Below are 24,475 nucleotides of genomic sequence, written 5' to 3' on the forward strand. Positions count from 1 at the left end.
TATTAAATGCACTCACTCCCATCAGAGGAATAGCTGTGTGGTTTCATCAGAATGCACATTAGATTTTTTTTTTTTTTTTTTTCAAATTAGTGTAATGCCACAACCTGATTCACTGGACAAAGGGTTTGGCCACATCTCCCAGAGGACTTTGGAGGTTGGACACAACTGGAAATTACTAATTTCATCATCACTGTTCACTGTTTGTGTTCCCGAACCCAAGTATTTTCAATATTAAATTAATTAAGACTTGGGTTTTTTTTAATGTCAGCTTCAAAACCAAAATACTTCCAAGCACTTGTGCAGTAAAAATTATTTTATTTAAGCTTACTTCTCTCTGGTTTTGGAAGCTGGAAGTGAGTCTATCACTTTAGGTGTCATTTATGAGATGAGGCTGTCCCTTGGTCTGGCTCAGTGGGAGTAGGAGTGCTGTGCTCAAGCCCCGCAGGGAGTCGTGTTCAGTGGGTAGCACGCTTGCTGTTTAAACACACAGAATGTAACCGTATTTCACTCTTTTTTGCACCATGAAGACTGACACAAAGAGTGAATTTAGGAGCACATTCCAGAGCTGCATGCTACCATCAATCTTCCAATGATCACCAGCTGGTATTTGGGTGCACAATAAAAGTCATGTTTAGTGGGCTGAGCACAGCTTGGTGGATTAGACTCCACTCAACTCTAAATCCTATTCTGCTGGTATTTTGCTTTTTGACTTAAGATATGTCACATAAACTGTCTGAGTTACATATGTAAAGTTGAGGTAACAGTTTGGTATTTATTTGACTGGGTTGTTTTGGGGTTGCACTTGATAATGTGCAAAAAAGCCTTTGAAATTAAAATGAAATAGCTGGAGGAAGTTATTTCAAGTGTGTTTCACATGCAAAAAGAGATTTTATGTTTGTTTGTTTTAAGTCCAGACTCTTCAGACTTAATAAGCTTGGCCAAAACTCTGGTTTGGATTTAAGAGATAACTTTTATGCTTTTCTGTTTAGATTTCATCTGAACGGGAAGTCCTTTAAATAAATAAACCTTCTGCAGTCACTCATTCCGTGTTTAAACTAGACTTGTCGTATTTGTTCGGCAGGATGACGATTTAGCATTTGGCTAAAAGAAGGAAAAAGGTTTAAGAATTCCCCCTCTTTGCACTTCCATAGATATAAAAACTTTTAGATAAAACTTACTTGTTTATATTCAACTCTTAGTTATGAAACATGATTACAACACTACTGCTTTTAGATAATGCTCTAACAGGAGTGAGCTATAATTTGGATGTGCTTAACATCAGCAAAGAGAACAAGGAAGATAAATCATTGCTTCCCTGTAAAAGGCAGAAGAGTCAAGAAGAGTAAGGTACCCTGATAAAGTACTACATGGACCTCATACAAATTCAGCATAAAAAGAACGGGTTCAAGGATGGAAGGATTTCAAGAGCAATCCAAAACTGAAAGGTGTTTAGATTCCTGACAGATAAAATTGCACACTGCAGGAATAGGATAGAAGTGGTAGTGGCCAGCATGGGAGAGAAATCAACCACAGTCAACCACTTACCTGTAACAAACTACTAATTGTAGCAGAGGATAACACAAGTGCTGTCAGTATTTAACTCTGTGTCCTTGATCCCGAAACAAAATGAAAATTGTGCTAATTTTAAAGGCAAAATCCATAGTTTGTGTCCTTTGTTTATGCCCTGTACTCATATTTTGGAAGCACAAGCAAAATAACATGGCTATTCCTTTAAACCATAACATACAAATATCTAGAACAAAGGAGATTTGTTTCATGATCTGAACTATAAGTCAGAACTCCTGGGCACTTGCTCTCTGACCTTGAACAAATCTCTTGCCCTCCATTTATGTCAGTTTAACCATCTGCTATATGTTTATAACAACACTCACCTGTCTTTCAGAATTACTATCAAGTTCAGCTAACGTACATTTGCTAAGAAAAAACAAATGAAAGGCATTTTTATGTTCAAAGTATTCTAATTCATGTTCCTGCTAACCGTGTGGGCTTATTGCATAAAACTTTCAAATCACTCCATTTTACAGGTACACATGCTTTAGTGTTTCTGTGTCGTATAAAATAATGCTGCTTAATGCACAATCCATTTCAGCTCCATTAAACAGATAATGTCATGAATTCTGTGGTAGTAGAAAGGAAATCTCTACCACGTGATTGTGACAGAGTAAATAGAGACAGTTCTAAATAGTTTTTAATCAGAAGTTGTTTACTAAAGGCATGGTAACTTCACCAGATTTGCCCATGCAGGGGAATGCCAAACAATGACCTCTTGAACTCTTAACCTGAATGTAAAATATTTTTAACAGATTTAAGTCTTTTAGTTGGTGTTTATTTAATAGAGGGCTTTCACTATTACATAAGACATGTTTTGACTAGTTCCTCAAGTAGCTCCACCTCCGTAGCATTTCACTATATACTTCAACTGTTTATCAGTTAGGAAAAATTAAGAACAACTGTAATAAGTTTTAACTTTGTTAAACTGATCTCTCATAGCTGCTCCTCTTCCTTGGCTTTGTTTACTATTCAGTGCTGTGTTACCGGGTAATTTGCTGGCACTGGATGTCCCTAGGAGCAGGGGTCTCTTGCATCAGATACATATCGAGTGTAGAATCAATAATTTCAACTTTTTGTTATGTATTTTTTTGGTGGCAATGTATTGAAAGTGTAAATATTATCCACTGAAGACACTACAATTCAGAGATACCTATCTGTCTCATTTGTGCTACAGAAGTTATCAAATCTGTTCTTTCTATGGGACTATCATTAGCCTGAGAATTTCAACACTTCATACAACTCTGGATTTTGTTACTGACCAGTAGTCTGTTGATCTGATTTTCCACTGCATTGCTCCAAATGTTCCACTCTCAACACCAATAAAATCAACAGAGAACCACTGGCATAAAATATGGTTAAAGCACTAGGAATCAATTCTCTCCAAACAACTATCAGAAATGTAGTCTCCAAATTTATCAAATTTACCAGTTAGCTGCAAGTAAAATTTCAAAAATTGTTGAAATACAAGCTCAGGATAAGAAATGACCTAGAAGTTCAGATACTTGGGCTCTACTTCTGGTATTAATACTGTGCTAGAGTGGAGACAGTAATTCTTAGAAATGTGAGTCTCAGCTTTGCAATATCAGGCTCACCAAAGAAAGGTAGAGAAGTTATTTTGTTCTGCATGCCAGTAAACCTTAGGCAGCCCCCTTCTTTGCCAACCCAATGCAAAGAGAATCACTGTACAGTGCATGCCCAGTAGTATTTCTGAATATCAGATAGGCTGGATTTTCCTGAATTAACATTCTGAATTTATGCTCTTAAATCCCACCTAGATGCCAGGTTAACTGGTGCATTGAATATGTTCCTGGTTATATTTCCTTGTTATACTGCACCTCCCTTACTCCGGCTTTGGGAACATTGCAACTACTGTCACCTCTTCTAGAGGTAAACCCAGTACAGCAATGACACTTTATGTTCCAAAATAAAGAATTTGCCAGTACCTGTTGATTTCAAACAAAGGAAACATTCTGGGGTCTTGGCAAAATGTTTTCTCTTTTGCACTTCATTCTGGTTTTGCATATGCTGCAATCAAATGATCGTGCAGGTGTGATACTGCTACGCTCAGAAGTCTAATTCCTGAGTCTAATCACAGGAGGCAAAGTGGGCTGTCCCAGACTTGTCACTGCCTATCAGATGACCTGTCCCTTTATCAGATCAAATCAATGCACAGTAGTCCAAAAATAAACCAACATAGAACAAATGATTAATGATTTACAATTTGTAAGATAAAGTACACAAAGAAGTTCATCCATCGGTGTTCCTCATACTGAATGAAATAAATGGTCACAAATCCCACACTGCCAGAAAATACACCACTTTCTTCAGGCTTAAAACATGACAGGACAATGAGGGCAATGTATTTTAGGCTTGGATATAAGAAAAGAGAAATCTTAACAATCAATGACTATTCTGGCAAGAAACATTCTGCTGAAAGAGAGAAAAATAAAGTAGTATTTTTCAGGTGTCTTCTGAAATGAAGTTTTTCTCTATTGTTTAGAAGAGAATCCTGGATGATATAACTCAGAGTAGATATCTAACATTTAAATGACAACACTAGAAGCAGGGAAATTTCCTCAATATGATAAAAACACAACCTTACCTCACCTGGTACTTCAAGGCTGAAATGTAACAGTGACAGTAAAAAATCCAATACAAGAACAGTTAACTATGGATTTTGTTTGTTTGTTACAGTGGTTGACTTTGGGCCATTGAAATAAAAAAGATCTAATTCTTTATACATATGCTGAACTCAAATGTAAGCACATCAAAAACCTCCAAGCAAGACAAAAATCACACAGACAGGAGTGTGATAAATTAACTTGTTGGATCTATCATCTTAGAAAGCAAGTGACATATGAGAAGAGGAAGGAAATGAAGACAATAAAATATCTGCAATTTGAATACATTTACATTAATTTCATGATAACATTAAATGCCACATAATATCCCCCTGCCCATCACACACTAAGCCAATGCAAACCAAAGGTCCTGAAAACACTATTTATAGAAGCAATCAGAATGTGACTTTTCATGGATGCAAAAAACTAATCATGTGAATAAATATTTGCAAGTTCAGTGAGGCTACTTATTACTGATATTTAGATGCCATTCACAAAGAGCACTGTGCAGTATAATTAATACAGCTTTTCTCCTTCAGTTCTACTTTCCTTTCTCTTGTTTTTTAATAAGGCAAAGGATTATGCTTTTAGCTGGTATGAACTTGTGTGCACCAATGGAGATGACAGATAGTCCAGGCAGGTCCAACTGTGAACTACAGTACACTTCCAAACATTGGTTAAGATTTTTTTTTATATATATATATATATAATTATAAAATTCAGTTGCTAAAAGACAATTTTTGTGCTGTGCCTTGGCCCCCAAATTATTCATACCTTGCAGAAATCCTGCTTCAAGCAGCTAACACCAAAAATCCATTCAATTGTTTAAACACAGTATTTTAAATATCTGACAAGGTTATATATAACTGTTGTATTATTTTAATTAAAATAAGACCTATCAATTACATTAATTAATAGTGGTGGTGTGTGGATGTGTTCTTAACAAGTGAATATAGAGTGTAATTTGTTTGAACTGTTTTTTCTGCTGTAATGATACTGCTACTCAGGAGACTTTAATACTTGAGTAGATTTAATTGAACAAAGGAAACTATGTCGATAGCCTTGGGAAAAACATTCTAATCAGAAATAGGCAAGTATTTAAACAAGCTTGCCTCTGTAATTAAAAAAAAAAAAAAAAAAAAAAAAAAAAAAAAGAAAGAAAACATAAAATAACTGCTGATAAAGATATGAGGACATAAATAATGTGCATAACCATTTTGGAATACATAAAATATTAAAATATTCCCAGAATCTCATCTCCTTTGCTATATGTCAGGGTAAAAAGCAATTATTATGGGTGTGTATATCAGAATACAATACTGTGATAAGTGACGTGTTATTTCTGATTCCATTTCATGACATGGGAGACGATGCTCTTATCTTTTGTCTCAGTTCGTGAATTCATTAAGTTGACACATTTTTGCCTATGCCTTGCCTTTAAAATTACAGTGAGTAGTTGTTGAAAGCCAACTGACTTGGATTTTAGCTGCCATTACCCAAGCTCTTCTTACCGAAAAAACACATATTTCTGGTGACAAGGTCCTTTTGGATTAACCTGAACTCCACTATGGCCAGCTGTAGAACCATGGGCACATAATTTCACTTGTGTATTTCTCCTTCTGGCTTTGGTCTGTCTTGTTTATTTGGATTATAAACTCCTCAAGATGGGGCCACAGACAGCTTCTGAATCTCTGTGCAGAAGGGCAGGGACAGCCTATTACTTAATTTCAGGTTATTCCAATATCGGTGCAAAAAAAGTTTGATAGTGGTTTAAATAATTTCTAAGGATGTTCATACAAATGCCTGTTCTTTTGTAATTAATTTCTAAACAGTGCTTTTGCTTGAAAGATTTACAGCTCCTAATTTGCATTTTGAACAGTGTCAGAGCAATATTCTTATTGAAAACTTTCCTTCAGGTTGCCGTCTGTCTGCTTCGCTCTGTTGGGAGATCCAGGATAAATACATTATCATTGCTTGAGTCACTCACCACATTAACAACTCAAACCAATGCCAAATCCTCTGTGGCCATTAGAATTACAAACAATCTAAACATCATCTTCTGGAGCAAATGAACAGGCAAGAAACACAGAGGACAGCGATATGCAACAATTGCTTTTGAATATTAAACAAGGCAGGTCAGTAGAAGGTCAAAAATATTTTGTATGGCCACACAAACCACAGACCCAAAATCAGGATTGCCATTAAGTTACAACAGACCTGCAAACATTGTAGGAGGAGGAAAAGCAAGGCCATTGTTTCAAAACCCGATAGCTCTGTCAAACTTTCTGACTCAGTGAATACATAAGTGATTACGAGGGGGCTTAGGAAGTCCATTTTAAGAATTCCAGGTCATCTGAGGATAGGGACATGGCTTGCACTAGCCTTTCTTTTCCATTAATAAAGGCAAATCCCAAGAAGATGTGAACTTGTCCACACAGTGATGGGCAGGCTGTAGAAAAGTCACACAGTCTGCTGCAAGCATTTAGTTTGAAGTCCTGAATTTAGGAGCACAGTTTCTATAAACTCCACATATTTTCAGTGAGAGAGAAAAATTAGAGGGTTAAACAGAACAAGGGAGTATTTTAGATTCTCTGCAGCTCCTTGTGAAGGAATCTGCCTTGACTTAGAGTTGAAACAGATGAGGCTCTAACTCCAATTTACAAATAATTCTCAGTTTACTTGATCTGCATACGGGCACATCTAATGGTGTCAGTTCCCCATGAGGTCTCAGAATAGGTGGAAAGAACACCTTGAATAAAAGATCATGGACATTTTTCAAAACACCAGGTTCATAGGCTAAACATTGTTTCTTGAAAGTATTTTAAAATGCTATGCCACTTACAGGAAGCATTAGCAACATGAGAATAACAAATTGCAACATGAATTAACAAAACTTCCATCTTTCTTTTATGCCCTTCCAAAGAGATTAAACACTTTCAAAGTTGATCTAGCCTCTGTAGATCTTTACCCCTGTGCTCACTCCTTTTGCCATCAGTGTGATTCACAAGATTCCACTGGAAGACTCGTGGCTGTATTTTCAGTAGGACAAAGCTAAAAGGTTGAAATAAAACAGGAACTTTTAAAGAATTCAGACAGGGTACAAGAAGAAAATGAGGCAGATTTTAATCTGCTACAGTTGTAATATGGTCTACTCCAAAAAAATTAAGCACTTAAGAGATTAACTAAAAACATGTAAGTAGTTCCACTAGGACTTCTCAGGAACGCAAGCTAAGCATCTTTAAATGCTCTCTTGGACCAGTTTTTAATCTTAGGTAAAAAAGAAAGTGAAGAAAGACAATAACGTATGATGGAAAAGAAAGAAAACAAGCAAGGAAATGAAAATATGGGGTTAGTTATTACAAATGGGAATAATGATGCCTGTTTTAAAATACACAGCAGTGTCTTACTGAAAGATAGGAAGTTAAGTTTTAGCTGGAAGTTGTAGATAAACACTGGGCTGCCACAATTATGTATTGCTATCCCAGCAGAGGAAATAATCAACAGGAAATAAGAGGGTTATGGGAAAAAGGAAAAAAAAAAAAAAAAAAAAAAAAAAAGAAGAGAGAGCAAGAAGAGGAGAAAAATACCGTTCTAGAAATAAGATTTCCAATACAGCTGAAAATTGGTTTGCATGGTGTTTTCCTGCCTCAATGCAATCTTGCTTGGATGCATTTCAGAACAGCCATTTTCAACAGTCCTTTTAGATAAAGGAAACAAAGAAGGATGATGGAAGCATAGTCTTCATACACCCAATTACCTATCTGATAATTTATTTGTCAGGCAGCATTAATTTATTTCAGATTCAAAGCAAAACTGCAACTCCAGGCAACACAAACATAAGGCAGAACACAAACATCTGTAAGAAAGAGCTGCACCTTTGTAAATAAGATAAAGAAGAGAAACCAGAAACATAAAGAGTGTAAGTGACCGGCCAGAAGTCATCCAAGACCAAAACTGGGAAGAGGACTTACTGCAAAGGCCCACTTTCATGTCCTGTAAGATCAAGGGTAGCATCTTGGCCTCTCTGTGAGCGAAGGGAGAAATCATTTGGGAACAGTCATCCCTGAGGAGGCTGTATGCGGCAAAGCCAAGATCCCTTCTCAGAGCCCCAGTGCAAGTTGGCTCCTCTGAAGCCTTTCCAATGTCCTTGGAGGGACCAAGTGCTCTGGCTGTGTACTTGCATGGATAGGAAATAAACATCACATGCTTGAGGAAAAAAATGTGGAACCCCCTACTTTAAACAGCCATTAATGGTTTGTGGCTTAACTAAAAATAACAATGGCTGAGAAACACAATATGAATTTGTTTTTTTGCTATGGGTTCAAGTTATGCTGTGCAGTGACCAAGACTTTTAATGAGATTCAGTCCAAAGAGGTTCAAATACTACTGTCCTGGGAGGATAGGTTGATTGTATATCCCCAGAAAACCTGTCAGAAGGAAGTTGGCTTTTATAAAGCCCACGCTAATACACTTCACTCCCAGCCTCCTACATTACAGAAAACTGAGCTAAGACATCACTCAGTCCATCTGCCTCTCCTACCTCCTAAACATGCTTCCCTTGTGTTTTAACGGTATCTATTTCACTTGGTTAACAGTTACTAATAATAATGTTTGAGGAACAAGGTAAAGTTTGATGTGGGCAAACTTTACTCTTGTAAGCTTAAAGAAAAAAACCCTGCCCAAACGCAGATATTCTAGAGAGAAATAAGCATGCCATCTAGCAACCCAATCTTCAGCATGCAACAGTCTCCAAGTACAGCATGTGAAATGGCAAAGGCTTGTCACTTCCACACCTTGTCACTGAAATTTAACTCCATTGACAACTCAGGTTTTCTGACTTGTCTTATCTGACATTTGTTTTTCTGCTATACTTAATGTGCTTTGCACTGAATATATATGAAGCTATTTGTTATTTCTGGTTCCTATTAGCAGCGGATTTATGTCACTGCATTAGAATGCTATTACAATGAATAAACTCATCACCACCCTGAAAACAAAAACAACAGGGAGAACAGGAAAAAAAAAAAAAAAAAAAAAAAAAAAAAAAAAAAAAAGAAAAAGAAAACCCAGATGCACATCCAGAGAGGAAAAAGTTCTAAAGTTCCCTAAAAAAATATATATTTTGGCCACGTATGTATATCTTGGTGAGTCAAAGTCCCAAATGCACAATGTAAGGGCTTTGGCCCCAAAAGAATGTTTGAAATAGCCACTGACATGTCCAATAGCTGAGATGTGCTTCAAAGAAAATGCAGAGTGAAGAAAATTGTATGTTTGCCCTTGTGTGCTCAGAAGAAAGCAGGGCTCTCCAGTTAACCCTGCCATCCTCTTTCAGATCATCACAGAAAAGTGTAAATTTTCATTACTTAGAAATATCACTGTCTTGAGGAATATTACACGTCAAAAGTTCAGACAATTTTTTTTTTTTTTTTTTTTAACAAACAAATACACTTGGCAGAGAAAGAGAAACGTTTGCAGCAATCTGAATAGTGAGACAAATACAAATAATTTTTGCCAAACATTGGTCTACACTGATAGGAATGAGCAGAAGCGTGACTAAATCTAATTCAAGACCATTTCTGCTAAAGAAGATCAGGAGCTGAAGATTTAAGAAAACAGTTACTGGTACTGCAAAGATAATAAAGCAATCATGAAAACTAGCAGATTATTTCTCTTCTATAATGAGAACAGAATAGAAGAAGATGACTCAATCTCTGTGAAATAAAACAATAGAACTTTCTCTATTCCACCAAAATGAGGCCAGTTACTAAGATTCAGAGAAATTTTGTAATTTCTTCCTTGAAATCTTATTGTGAATGTTGATTCCCACTATTCTTCTATGGCTCAGCTAGAAGAAGAGCTGAACTCTCATGGGAAATGTGGTAGCACCTCCAGTTTGTTCAGAAGTGGTTTGATATTTCCTGAAGTTCTGTAATTTTCAGTTACATTTTAATAGTCTTTCCTCTGACATGAACTGAGACATGATTTCAGACAAAGAGATAGTCAATTAGCAACGCTGAGTCTTACACAGGGCTTGATCCAAGCCCATTAGAGACCTCCCAAGTTTCTGTTCTTGAACACACCAGGCTCCACACACGGGGTCGTGTGAACAGTTGCATCCCCCACATCAGGGCACTTGCAGAGGGCGGGCAGGGCATGCTGGCCAGGGGCTGAAGCCAAGGGTTCTGCAGGGGAGTCTGCTTTCCAGAAAGTGCTCCTGAGCTCTTACTGGCATGCAATACCCTGGTCTCTCTGATCTGCAAGCTCATTCTCCCGGTGCAGCAGGACAGTCAGCAGGTCCTGGCACACATGTCACTCCAGACGCAGAAGAACGCCATGGCATGGAAAGAATTGATGTGAGGGTGAACATATGAGAGAACCTTCTGTATAAACCACATGACTTATCACGTACAGTATTAGTGGCAATAGAAAAACTGTATAGATAAAACAGAAACACAGTAGAAAACATTTTTTACAGTAGGTCAGGAAGACAGTGAACTAATCCACAGTTCATCAAACAGGGTTACCCTGCTACCAGGCAGAAGACTGAGAAAGGACTAAGTAAGGACAGAATAAAAGTTGGCCTTCAAACTTCTTTTGTTTATCAGCAGCAAACTAAATCTTGACTTTATTGAGGCTTTCCCCATTGGTGTAACTGACTGAGCTGTAAAAATAGGCCACATAATAATGAGGTTTTAGATAATGTTTCCTAACACAAATGTTTCACAGAAGCTTCATTTGTTGCCTAACACTGCACAGGGAAATCATAAATACTAGTTAGAAATATATAGGTCTTTATGGACTCATAATACATTTTTATCTGTTACAACTAGTATTAAGCTGTATACATCTAGACCTTCAGGCTAAATAATAGCAGGTTTAATTAATTTGTTAAAGCCATATAAAATATTCAGCTTTCTAAGTACAACAATTCTATTCATTCCGGCTGACTGAATACCAGTAACTGCCTAACAGCAAATCTAGCTATGAGACAATGCAAGCATTCAAATAGCAAAAATTACATGTAACAATTAGTTAATACAATAAAACTAATAAAGCAAATGTTCATAGTGGAAAAAAAAAGTGATAGAAAATAGTATATAAAAATAATAAAATGCATGTATTATTGTACTTGATAAATAAACATGTTGTCTCTCAAAATGATTTCCTTCTCCCTCCAGGGAGGCACACAGCCTCGCAGCTGGTGTCCAGGAAGGGCTCTGATCCTGCTTGCTGCATAGGGTAAGGGAGAAAGCCGTGGAATTAACTTGCTTAATTTTTGTAAATTTTCATCTTGAGGAAGAATGGCCTACTCGATCAGACTGAAGTACCTTTCTGTGACCAGGTTAGGTGCTTCAGCGTAAAATTTAGTATGCCTCCTTTTGAATTTCTCTTAGGAGAACAGAATGTGAACTATTCACATATTTTTATAGATATTTTTATATTGAATATGTACATATTTGTAGACTACTCATTTATTTTCAATAGGTTCCATGAAGAAATCTGGTGGAAGGCAAGAAACTGGACTATTGTCTCCAAAGAATAAGGGGCTCTCAAACTTCTTACTTGCAGTTCTGAGTGTTAGATTTACAAATTTAGGTCATGTATACTAATTTAAAAAATAGTAACCAACATTTATGTTGCACCAGGTAATAAACCAATAACATACAGTAACTCTGCCCCACGAATTCCAAACCACTTTAAATAAACATATCCCAGAGAAGAGTGAACACAGTGTAGAGAACACATCTCTCAACAACCAGCACCAGGTTAAAGGGAATAGCTGTTTCACACCACATAGCAAACAACACTCAAGCTTGGGGATAACAATAAAAGTGAATACTGAAGCCATCCAAAGATGCAGATGGTAGGTCAAACACAAAAGTCAGAGGTTTAGATTTTACACAAGCTGTATATGGGCTCACACCCTATGTCTGAGTCTTCAAACTCTAGTAATCTGACTCCTGTTTAACATAAGGAGCAAAAGGACAGCACCTCCAACAGCACAAAGACATCAAACTTTATTCTGACTGTACTGATTTAGGAGATGGTCAACCCCTGAATCACCAGACAAACTGCAGCATCAGCTGGGTTTGCCTGTGTCCAGCTCCACAGTCTTGAGAGCTGGCAGGATCCTTGTGGAAGCCAGAGCAGCTGCAAAACCTAGGTGGAGTGATGTCTCAAGCCGTCTGTAATACACATTAATTTGCTAAGTATAGAAAAATATACTGTGCAATATTTACAGTTAAAAACCTAACAAAGCTATGTTTTGACACTGAAGACAAAGTTCTCTGGCTTTTGAATATCTACTTGGAAACTTGTCAGTAATACTGGTTTATAGATCATGTCATCCTCTACCTATCCAGATCTAGATACATTAAGAAACCTAGGTATAAAGATCTGGAAAACCTTGGCTAGTGCTGTCAGCTGTACGTGCCAAGACTGGAAATAAGCATTATAGAGATCAGTCTTCATGATGAACACTAATTAGCTGGCAAAATACCTAGGAAAGCATGTATGCTACAAATAAGCAAAAGGAGGGATTTTTTCACAGAAAAAAAGAAAGTTAAATGAAAAGCTTTCCGTGTCAATGGATAAATTTTAACATGCTAATGATCTAGATATTCAGATTTTTCCTCATTTGTTCTTTTCTACTGCTTGGATTTGTAACAGGTACATTGGGTGCACAGCATTCAGCTCAAAATGTGTATCTATACGCTTACAGTGCAGCTGATTATCAACAAGCACAACTTTGGGCAGAAGAGTTTTAAATGGTGTAACCTGGGCATGTGGACACAGATTTCTATTTCATTGGCATGATCTGCAACCATTAACAAATATCTGCTGCTTCTCATGATCCAAATAAAAGTGGAATCCTCTGAAAGTCAGATGCCTGGATATTTTGAAGGTTTTTTGGTCTTTTTATGTTGCAGTTCAGTAAAACAAACCCCACTCATCACCCTTGAAAAAAGACATGTCCTTGAAAACCTTTTTGAACAATCCTTTGGAAACAATGATGACAGAGAAGTAGCATATTTGTTATTATTCACTGCTCCTTTGTAAGGGAGAATTCAACCAAAAATAGCATGTTAAGCCTCCATAGCTACCGAGCACAGAGAGCGCACAATAATCTTGGGAATATTCTTGTTATTTCTCAGTGTCAGCAAAAAAAGACACGCATAAAAACAAAGAGAAAACTCTCCAAAGAAGCTAAGAAGTCTATTGTACACTTGACTGCATTGTGAATATGTTCTGTATTTGTATGTTGAACTTTAAAACTTAACCAACACTGAGGAATACTGAATGATTTAATGGCCACGTGGGTTTTTTTCTCTCATGTGCATATCACTGAACAAATCTGTGTTGCATGGTGGTAAATCGAGTATAATATACCCCATAGAAATAGAGAATCTAATCGTCACCTGCCACTCCTCACTGATAGTCACAATACTTGCTAATTAACTATACAGAAAAGGTCAGGGAAGGAGGCATCGGAAATGAGATTCCTGTGGTGAGGTCCTACGTACAACTTGGTTTGACCAAAACAACTTACATCTGGACAAAATTAGCACTCATACTGCACATTCTTTGAACTCTGAGATAGTGGCCAAAGTGGCTTGGATGCAAATATATGCATGTGTGCATATATAAACAGACACACACGACTCAGACAGACTGCCAATTAAGTTTTCTGTAGGACCAGTCACCAAGATATATGAGAATCTGTGTCTTACCTGTTAAGGTTACACTCAGTACTCCAACCATAGGCAGAGAAAAAGCACATAATGTGAATAGGTGGAAGACACATATGTGGGGGAAAAAAAAAGGACACTGTCGTCTCTGAGGGCAGATTAAACAGTGGAAAGAACTGAGCTTTCAGATGTAAAACACATGGCTAAGGCTTGTAATTTACAATACAAGAGACTAAAAATGTAAAGAATCTCATTATACCAGCCAGGTTAAACATTTAAATTCCAACATGGAAAATTATTCTGTTGCTAGTTTTCTTCAGAACTTTGACGTCTGTTAACTCCTGTATCCTTATTCTGACTCAGAACTGCCAGGACCACATACATCAAGTGAGGGAAAAGATTTAAGTATGTTCCCAAAGCAGCTTTCCACCATTTACACTAATATTCTTTCACTGATTTTAAAATTTACTGGTTGACAAGGCCTAGAACTTTAATTAAAAGCTAAATATAAAGGACTATGTCTTCAATATGAGTGGAATAAAGCCAGAACAATGTAACATTACTGCAAAACTGGCACGGTTTCATAGTAACTCTATATAGCTTTCTAAATCCAAAATTTAGGTTTGCAACTAGCAAAAGACTTACTGTTAAAATGCTTGAACACATTTGTCGCTCCCCATAGAAGTGTGCAAAGGAAGGACATATGCGACACGTGCTCAAATTTCTTGCTTCTGTACCCTTTCTTGCAAAATATGCCACCAACAACATGATGCCAAGTGCCTTACGGGTCACACAGGGCTTGCTTCACAGGACTACAATGATTATATCCTGGTGGCGTTGACATGCAGCCATGTCCAAACAGCTGCTAAAGAGATGACAGGATACCATCTGTCAGGAAAAACCATGCCCAGCTGCTGTCTAATCTGAAGATTACTTTGCTGACATGATGCAGATGGTACGAAAAGCTTCATTACCAGGTTAGTTAACCAACTCAGAAAAATCCAATGTTAACAACAGCAGAAGCTTTTCTACAGCTAAAACAATGAGGCCTGAAGAAAATGGTGTTCATGCCATGGCACAGCAGAAGGCACTACAATCCACCACGCAGAAGATGAAAGCTACAAGATACTAAAAGATCTGACATCCTCCTCTGAAAGGCTGCTAACACTCTCTGCCAGGATAATTTGTCTTTATAAAGAATCAAGTTTATCCTCTGAGGGTCCCCACAACACAGGGGTGTATCATGGGCCTCAGAGCAAAGAAACCAGCAGGTCCCTCTCTCCAGGCAGCTGCCATCAGGTGCTTCTGGCTTTGGCCCACAGGGCAAAGTCAATTTTGTGAGAGAACAGATCTCACCCAAAACGCAAGAGAGAATACTCTCATAGGTAGCTCTGTCACCCAAGCGAGCAAGGAAAAGGTTTTGTTTTCTGGAACATTAGCTTTCTCCTTATTATCAAATTGAATTTCATTTTCTTCATCACTTGGCCTATTAAGGAAATTGGTAGCACCTCCAAACACTTCAAAGAGCACAGTTAGCTGACATTAACAAACTCACTGCTTTTCTTTCTGCTGCTTCCAGGAAAAAAATATTTGCTGTAAGCAAAAAAGATGCTGAAGTACCCCTCTCAATATGTTTATAGCTTTACATTATTATGGCCTTGTTTTCTTTGTGCTTCACATTGTGTGTCTGCTGATTGGAATAAATTATAGAGATTTCATTGCCATAATGTGAAAAGTATGAGAGGAATTTTCCATCTAAAAGGTTTAGCAATACAACTCACTTTTCAGTAAGAACTGTCCTGCCAGGTCATAATTGCTTCTGAGTGCCCCACCCTCTATTACTTTTAGTAAAAAAGATAATGTCATCTTGTAATACAGGCATAGAGTATACTGCATTTCACAAGTATGTATGGTTCTGTAGTCTCTGCCAAAATTCATGCAACAAAAAAGGTAGGAAGTAACGCCAAATGCGGAAAAGGAACTTTGTTTTAATCATGCACTTAGTTTACAATTAGCAAACACAGTAGTTCCATTTAAGGTTACAAACTGAGGATGCAGAACTCATAAAGAAGACTGCAGCTAGTAAAGAAGTTGACCGGGTAATGTCTTCTTTTCATGCTTTTTCATTTTTTAAAGGAAGAAGTTTTAAATAACAAGGAATACAGGAACAGTATCACAACAGTTGTTCTACAATTAGTAATTTTTTAGAATGCTTTTTCTACATGCTATTTTGGTAGGATTTTATGAAATACTAATTAAGCAAACTGGACACTGTCCCTCTCTTCTAATGTATGTGTAGCACTAAACAACTTGTGCATGAATAAACAAGAATTAATATGATGAGCAATCAGCAAAGTGAAGGTTTAGGAGCTGGAATTCTCTTTAGATGTTTATGTAAAGCATAACTAGATACACCTTAAGATGGAAGAAAATACTGGAAATGAAGACTTGATTATTAATTCTGTGGACTGCGCTGACCCAGACTTTGAGTTATTGAATCCTCGTTGAGGTGACTCAGACTGAGTCCAGGCATACACAATAATAAACACTGTGCTTGTTCTGCCTTACATGCCTATAGTTACCATAAAAAATGCCAAATTTGTAAGTGTCTTTATTCTTGTAGTATGTCTGTGATGTAGCATCACTACTAATCCACTGATGGGAAATTACAGACAGAGGACTTGCTCAAAGCATCACAGCAAAGCTGTTAAGCAGCAGGGAGGTGAATCTCCATCTGCAGGAGGCACCACAGCTGCTTGGTCAGCCTTCTGCCAAAACATACTCAGGCAAAATTGGCAGAAATGTGAATTTGCTTCCTTAAACATCAAAGCCTTGATCAGGGCATGTAACACATTCAGAGAAGCAGAGGGGGTGCTGTTATCATGGTCATGCCTATGTCTAAAGTAATATAAATTCTCTTGACTTGGACAATTGAGATGACTTCTCTGTGCTTTGGTTTACTTACTGGATAATGTCCCATGTAAAGCTTTTGATGATTCTTTATGTAAAAACATTGTTAAGATGCCAAATATTGTTATTGTTGCTAACATTCAAGTTTTTGAGTCAGCAGAACAGGTCTGAACATCTTACAAACAACCACTGTGTTGAAATTCTTTACATACTTTTGTAGTGTAGGCTGGATAAATCCCTGTAAATTCAATGGTTTGGTTCACACTTCTATATAGAAAAGTTGAAAATTTTTAGCTACTTGGGGGAAAATAAGTTTTATGTTTTCCAAAACAGTGTTTTCCTGTTTGAGGGTAAATATGAAATTGTAAAACATATAATAAACTTTCCACTACTTTTTTCATAAAAGCTAGAACTATTGCTTCATTCACATATTAAATACATGCTGCTAGTGCTGTTAGTATCAGTGAAAGCTCTCCTTTCTTTTCTAACAGTGTTAGAAATACTAACAACAAAATCTACCAAGAGTGAGAAACCGCACTGCCCACCCAGCATCCGTTGCAGTGAAGTCCAGACAGTACTGGTTGTTGTCTCTACAAAATCCTAAACACAGGAGTGAAAAGCTGCCAGTAGCCATTTTTTTTTTTTTTCTCTGCATTTTACAAAGAAGCAGCAGCTCCAAGAACAACTCTCTGGCAGGGTGCTGTACATGCTGACTTGGAAACTCATCTCTGATTCTAATCCAAACCAGCAGGCTGTGAAGAAAACCATAGTGTCTCAAGTGCAGCAAACACTTCTTCCCCCACACCAGTCTACTGAGACATTATCTCAGCAGGTGGGGGTTACATACCTCGCTGATACCAACGTTTTCAATTACAAGTCAGACACGATTCATTGTTTCTTAAAGGGATATATATTTTTTTTTAATGGTATGAAAAATCTTCTATACAGTTATAGATCTATATCAAGTCATTTAGATAGCAGAGGGGTCAGTGCGGCAGACCAGGAGCACATCTGCAGTCACAGCTGTATCTTAATAAGATTTCCTCCTATAACTATAGTACAGAACAGTTATGTATGCAAATGTTGAAGACATATTTGATTCAAACCCATTATAATTAAAACAATTATGAATCCTTTAGGGCCATTGCTGCCATCCAGTAAATCAGCTTTCAAATACCTGCACAACCAGAAGATCAGCTCTGTGTCAGTACGTGCCCATTGTAGCATCTCCTTCCACATTCTGCATTACTGCCAAGTAATTTTCCCTTCCAAAATATTATGTTGATATTTTAAATACTATGTTGATAGACTTTTGTACATATCTCTAAACTTAAAAGTCACAAGATACAAGACATGTCCTATCCTATCTGTAAGAGTGAGTGATACCTCATTACATTTTACTGGTTATGCTGTTTTTAAAAGTATTAACTCATCTGAAAGTGCAAGGCCTGTACCCTGTTGCATTTCTGGTGCAACAACGATTTCTGATATAATCTAGAAATCTTTAATTATTATGGGAAAACCTGATGTTTTCCTGGAGCACGGAGAGGGGTGAGATATCAAAAATGATGCCACCTAAATAGCTGGACATTCTCAGTACAGAAGCCCCTGGGTTATAGTCTCTCTTTTCCTCCATACAGGTAACTTCAGTCTAGCACCTACATTCAGAATCTAGTTTTTAGGTTCCCTATATTTCAGTGCTTTTTAGAGGTGCACTCGATTCTCAGTTCCAGGGGTGCATCCTGGAACCAAACTGTATGTAAGACTCATAATGTTATCAGAACTAAGGCATTTAGAGTAGCTATGGCAGTTTCAGACAGTCAAATAAATATGTTTCCCCTAGGTCCCTAATATTTAATCATGGAAATATTAAGTGATTTTACAGCTGGAATCCCACCAGAAAGTAGATACTGTACGCATTCAGCACATTAAGTATTCATCATTCCTTGTGGGAGTAGCTGATAAGAAATGTTAACAGGCAAGTGGATTTGGCATACATGTGAGGGAAAGGCTAACCTTCTTAAAAATGTGATTGATTGAAAAAAAAAAAAGAAAGCATTTACAGCTTACATTGGGGATGCCTCCCCTTTCTGCAGATCCAGCAGTGTTCTTAACTCACTAATGTTTTAAACAGACACAGCTTTTACCTTACAATTCTACTAGCCAAACCCACCCCATTATTAGTTCCCTGTGGCCTTTATTATTTTTTATCAGCATAATGAATCATACCAATCCATCATGACAAATGCACCTAGCTTCCAGTTCTGCCGGGCTTACCTCAGGTGTGGCAGCATGGAGGGTCAGCCCAAGTAAAACATTTGTGTTGAACCTCAAATAAAAAGTAAAACCCAACTACAAACCATCAAAAGACCAAGTCCTGACCTCTAGCCAGAAGCTCTCACATCCCTCCTGTCCTTCCTTGAAGAAAACTATCAATGCGCAATGAGGGATGGTGGCTCATCTTGGCTCATTCTTTCAAAATCAGCTTCATCAATTATTCACTCCACTGCATCTCTGTAGGGGTATCACTAATTCAGACCAACCTTGGCCTAAAAGAGTTACATACAGGTGCACTAACACTTCCTTCCACACAAATATATTTTGTGTGCCTGTGAACTAGGTTGCTAAATGCCTCTTGTAGTATTTATCTTCAAATCTAGGTAGACCAAGACTGGCTCAGTTCTTGGCGGGGAGGTCACTTAGGCCCTGTTTGAAGACTTAAAGAAGTGATATTCAAGCAGTTGGTAAAACCCAGCCCAACTTCTATGTGCTTTCAAGACAGATCACTGAACCAAGTAATTAATTTTTTGTTGTGTGACTATAGGTTTGGTGCAAATGTGTAGTCAATATCACAAATGGTAAATACTTGAGATGTAGCCTATTCCAGAAATATTTATATAGTAACATTGTCTACAGTTATTACTGACTTTTTATAGAAGAGAAGCCCTTTGAGATACTACCAAAACACCAATAAAGCTGTTATAGTAAGAAATAATTATTTTCTGGATTTTGTTGTTCATGATTTGCTTTATTTGAGGACCTAGTACACGGAGCCATTATACATACAAAACTTTCTTTTTTATGTATAGACTGCATCAGCAGTAGAAGAGTTATCTGGCTGTAGTTCTAGCTATATAGCTATTGCAATAATCACTTTTAAGGTTGATAGGGATGAATAACACAAAATTAAGCTATTTGCACTTCCCAGACTGAAAATGTGATCAATCCACTTAACTTACTTTATACTTTACAGAAGAGCATATTCACTACGAAGCAAAATGAGGCTACTTTACTCATTTGCAGAATACTGAGAATATACTGGGTAGGATCCAAAATCTGAAAATATTACTCATTTTTTGAAGACTCATAGAATCCACATGATTTCATGAACTTCAGCTTAAGCCAGAGTGCAAAATTTCTATTTATTCCTTTAGTACATTGCTTTTAACCTTTTAGCAGCTGGTCTCCTGCCTTGGGTTACTGTATCTTTATTCACCCTCAAAGCCCTGCCGCTGTACCCTCAGCATCCTCACCAGCCTCTGCTTTCTTCCTTTTCCCTCGGGGTGCTGGTGTCTGCTGCAGCTGCACTCAAAGCCTCTGCCTAATGTGCCCAGAGAGCTTACAAGTCTGGACTGCACTCCACACTACACCTCACTTCCAATGCCGAAGGTGGACTGGCACACTTTCACAAACGCGTGTGCAGGAGTTCAATATTCATGTTCATTTAATATTGATGACCAAAGCCTCTCAAGAAGCAGTGAGCAGCAAGCAATTCAAGGTGAGCAAATGCTTGAGTTCACAAAGAACACTCTAATACACAAAATCAAGTTACAAAACCATGAAACCAACAGAACTGCCTGGGAAAAATTACAGGCAGTAACAATGAAATTATACTTCAATTTACATTTTTCCTTTCCTATATATGGCTCATTCCAATATCACAAACTGTATTTTCTTTAGGCATACTGTACTGCTCTGTTTAAATTTCTGGCTCAAAGTTAGGGTAAGAACATGGGACATCACTAGAGGGATTCCAGAAATGTTAATAGACATCTTCAGTATAGGAAACTCAATTCAGCACAGTATGATATGAAAAAAAAGTGGGGAAAAAAGCATGAAAGCTGAATGAAAAATGTGGGAAATGACAGGCTTGTAATACCATGCACCACAACACAAATGATGGCATCATTCATAGATGGCAGTCATCCCAGACGTGCATCAGAAAATATGCAATTTTGAAAAAGCAACTGAAAAATGAATTTTGGAGCCACCTTTAGCTCATTAAAAATCTCTGTCTTATCTCCACTGAAGCTGGTGGAAAAATATTGTCTGATTTTATGGATCTCAGATAGTAGTTTACAGTTGCTCATTTTCACTTTGAAAAGGGATCCATATTAGAGACATAATGATCTCTATTAGATCCATATTAGAAAATTATGACCACTAGTACATTTTTTGAGGAAAAGCTTCATTTGTAAGTTTGTGTAGATGCTCACTTCTAGACATTTCACTTTTCAATAAGCAGTCCATGCAGCCCTAGCACAGACTGTGGTGGAGTGACTGTGAAAATGAGGTAACTTTTATAACACGTATATTATGGAAATATATGTAACACATGGAATATATGGAAATGTAAGGAATATTTCAGTATTATTACTTTCAGGAATATGAAAAATATATAATTCATCACCATCAAACACCAACATCTTGTCCTCCTAAAAAACTACTGGAGAAATAACAGTTTTCATTAAAAAATGTTAAAGGTTATGGATTGCTGCCAATTACTCGACTAATTCATATGTCAGCAAAGGCAAGAAATGCATGTTTTATTTAGTATACCATTCACATAGAAGCTAATGTAATGGACCAAATCAAACTGGAGAAGCAGAGTTGGTAGAGATCACAATGCTATTGTACCATCCTGGATCAATATATGTAGATAGGCTTGCAATTCTTTTCCCGATAAATGTGTAATTCTCTGGGGACCATCATTCTCATTCTTCTAACACAACCTGTTTAAGTCTGCACAACTGAAGTTTCTCTTACGAATCCCTACTACAGATTAAGTCAATGGCTCCCTGCCTTGTCCTCCATGAATGTGGGAAAAAACTGATAACCCCTGTGGCTGCAACAGTTTGGAAGACTGTTATCAAGTTCCCTTCTCCCACACTATGAGTCTTTTCCTTTCCAGACTAAACAAACCCAGTTATTTCCAGCTTTCCTTGATGGTCCTATCTTTTATACCTCTTATCAGTCCTGTTGCTGTCCTCCAGACTCCCTTCACTTTGCCTGTATCTCTGCTGAGTGAGGTGACCAAAACTGCACTCGTCAGTGTGCAGTAGAATAATTGTCTCCTGTGCCTGAAATGGCCATTTCCATGAATTTATCTGACGCGCTTATGTTATTACTTACTCAGTTTGCAAGGTAATAATCCTAACTCCAGTTCTGTGATGTTGCTGTCCAATTTTCTTCCATTTTTCATCTGACCATTTAAATTCTTCTCCCTAACTGCACCCACAGCCTTTGTAATTCTTCTTACTGCATTTCAATTTATTGATTTCAGATCATTTTTCAGTTCAGTGAGATTATTCTTAGCTCTGAGCTTATTCTCCAAAAATCTTGAAACTCTTCTCAGCTTGGTGTCGTGTTCAAATGTGGAAATTCTATTCCATCATTCAAACTGCTGCTGAAAATGTGTAATAGAAATAAATTCCAGACAGACACTTTGCAATCACACTAGAGAAGTCTTTCCAGTTTGACAGCAAATCAGTATTCTTAAACTATTTTCCACCCACTAACCATAAATTAACGTAGACCTTAATTCTGTAGTTTGCTTTAATGAATTTGAAATGGGGCAATGTTAAGTCAAGCTGTAACAGATGCAGTTCCTCACATCCTTGAAAGCAGACACTCTATCAAAGAAGGAATTTGAATCGAACTAAAAACTACTTTAGTCCTTATAAATCCACTGTGTTTGATTCTGTTCACCTCACTATCCTTCCGGTGCATTTAAACTGACTATTTGAGCATTTTGTTTAATTTGGAAGATTTGGAAGGTTTCAGTATTATTGACAGGTCTGTACTTTTTGAAACACTCTGTTTACCCCTTTGCAAAGAGCAGCTTCATCTCTGCTGATGCACCATATTCTGATCCGCTTGGACATTACCATCCTCCATGGACTCTTGAAAAGACTCACTAATAGTGCATTTAGCAAGTAAGGAGGAGAGTCACTTATTATGTGATTAAAAATGAAGACACGAGTCTATAGTGGTAAACTGTGATAAAAGGAGCCTGGCATTGTTTGGGCTGGTGCAAGTTAGCACTTTCCTAACCAAATATTGAGGTTGGGTGCAGTATGCAAATTGCCAGGGATGATCCCCAGCAAACACTTTGGATGCAGATGCCCTGTTTTGGACACAAAGGTAATTTTTAGTGGAGACCTGGGCTGTTTCATGTCCCATAGCAACAGTACCCAGGAAAGTCTGTGGAAAGTTATATTTGCTAGTACAAACATAGCCTTGGAACTGAAGGCTTCTTTACACTTTCCTTAAATTTGTCTAGGAAAAACTTAGCGAGACCCTCACACTTGAAAATATCTAGTTTGTATAAAAACCCTTTCACTTGTTCTTTTTGTATTATGATCAATTTTTCTCTCTTTCTCCATGCTTAAGTAAACCTATTATAACTTCTAAGCACAATATACTTATTTGCTCTCTTCAGTCAGCTACACATTTGTACTTTTGAATTTCTTGCTCATATCAAGGCCTGCAGGATAAAAAAAGTCATTACAGTAACTGCATAATTCAGAATCAGGCTTACAGTAAATAGTCAACCTGCTCTACAGTAACACTTTTGAAAAGAGCAGTTCATTCATACTTCATTAACTCATCAACTAACAAGTGTTCCTAGGCCAAAGTCAGGATTTAGGCGATTTATTGTTAAAACACACATTTCAAAATAATTTTGTGTCATTACAGAAGCTTCTATCTCAGCTTGCTTTAAAAGCACTGCAACACAAAAAGAAAGCAAGTATTTCTGATACTAGCATTCATTTGCACTCTTGGCCAGTTTATTTGTAGACCTTCCCTAAATTACATAATCAGATTTTTCTACTAGTTTAGTAGCCAGGAATGACCACTCTGATAGAGTCTTAAATGATTTTTAGATTATACAAAGGTTACTCAACACTTTTGTTTCCAATTGCTTAACTGAAACTGTTTGGGCTAAATTTTTCCATTTTGGCTGTTTGCCTTGGGCTAAAACCCTGGAAATTTTATGCCACATTTTTCTGCTCTTCTAAAAAAATGAGGCTAGGGATAATATATCATCTTGGCCATGCTAGTGTAAATAACTTAATATAAAAGGTTTGAGCATTGAGATAGTGAAGTTTTTTTATTCATTCATTCAGCTTTACTTTGAAAGAAAACTGTTGCAAATTCAAGCACTCAGAAAATGGAAACTGTCTGAATAAAATCTAATTTGAATTCTATGTTACTGTGAATTATAATATTATGAATAATAACATGTTAAATATATCAGCACATTTTTCCTTAGTACACCAATTAACTCATTCAGTGCATTGGATATTGAATAACCTTGAAGTAAGTCCACATTTTTTTCATCTTTATTCCTCAGTGATAGGAATTATCAACCGCTCTTGAAGACAATATTTTTAATTCCTC

At 37.2% G+C, this 24,475-nt stretch overlaps 1 protein-coding gene across 2 annotated transcripts in view; it reads right to left on the bottom strand.

The window, feature by feature from the left end:
- The window catches only part of SEMA3C (semaphorin 3C), a 121,866-nt gene that overhangs the window by 64,550 nt on the left and 32,841 nt on the right, over positions 1-24,475 (bottom strand). The window contains exons 1-2 of one of the 2 annotated variants that reach the window (XM_026868628.1): positions 2,301-2,306; positions 1,539-1,540 (exon numbers count right to left, since the gene is read on the bottom strand). The exons of the other annotated variant lie outside the window; for it this stretch is intronic. The gene's annotated coding sequence lies outside the window, so the exon portion shown is untranslated. Of the gene's footprint in view, positions 1-1,538; positions 1,541-2,300; positions 2,307-24,475 lie in introns of those variants that run through there. 2 annotated transcript variants of the gene reach the window in all.

The sequence above is a fragment of the Athene cunicularia genome, assembly GCF_003259725.1.
Source record: "Athene cunicularia isolate RWA chromosome 1 unlocalized genomic scaffold, athCun1 chr1_part2, whole genome shotgun sequence".
In the NCBI taxonomy this organism is placed as follows: Eukaryota; Metazoa; Chordata; class Aves; order Strigiformes; family Strigidae; genus Athene; species Athene cunicularia.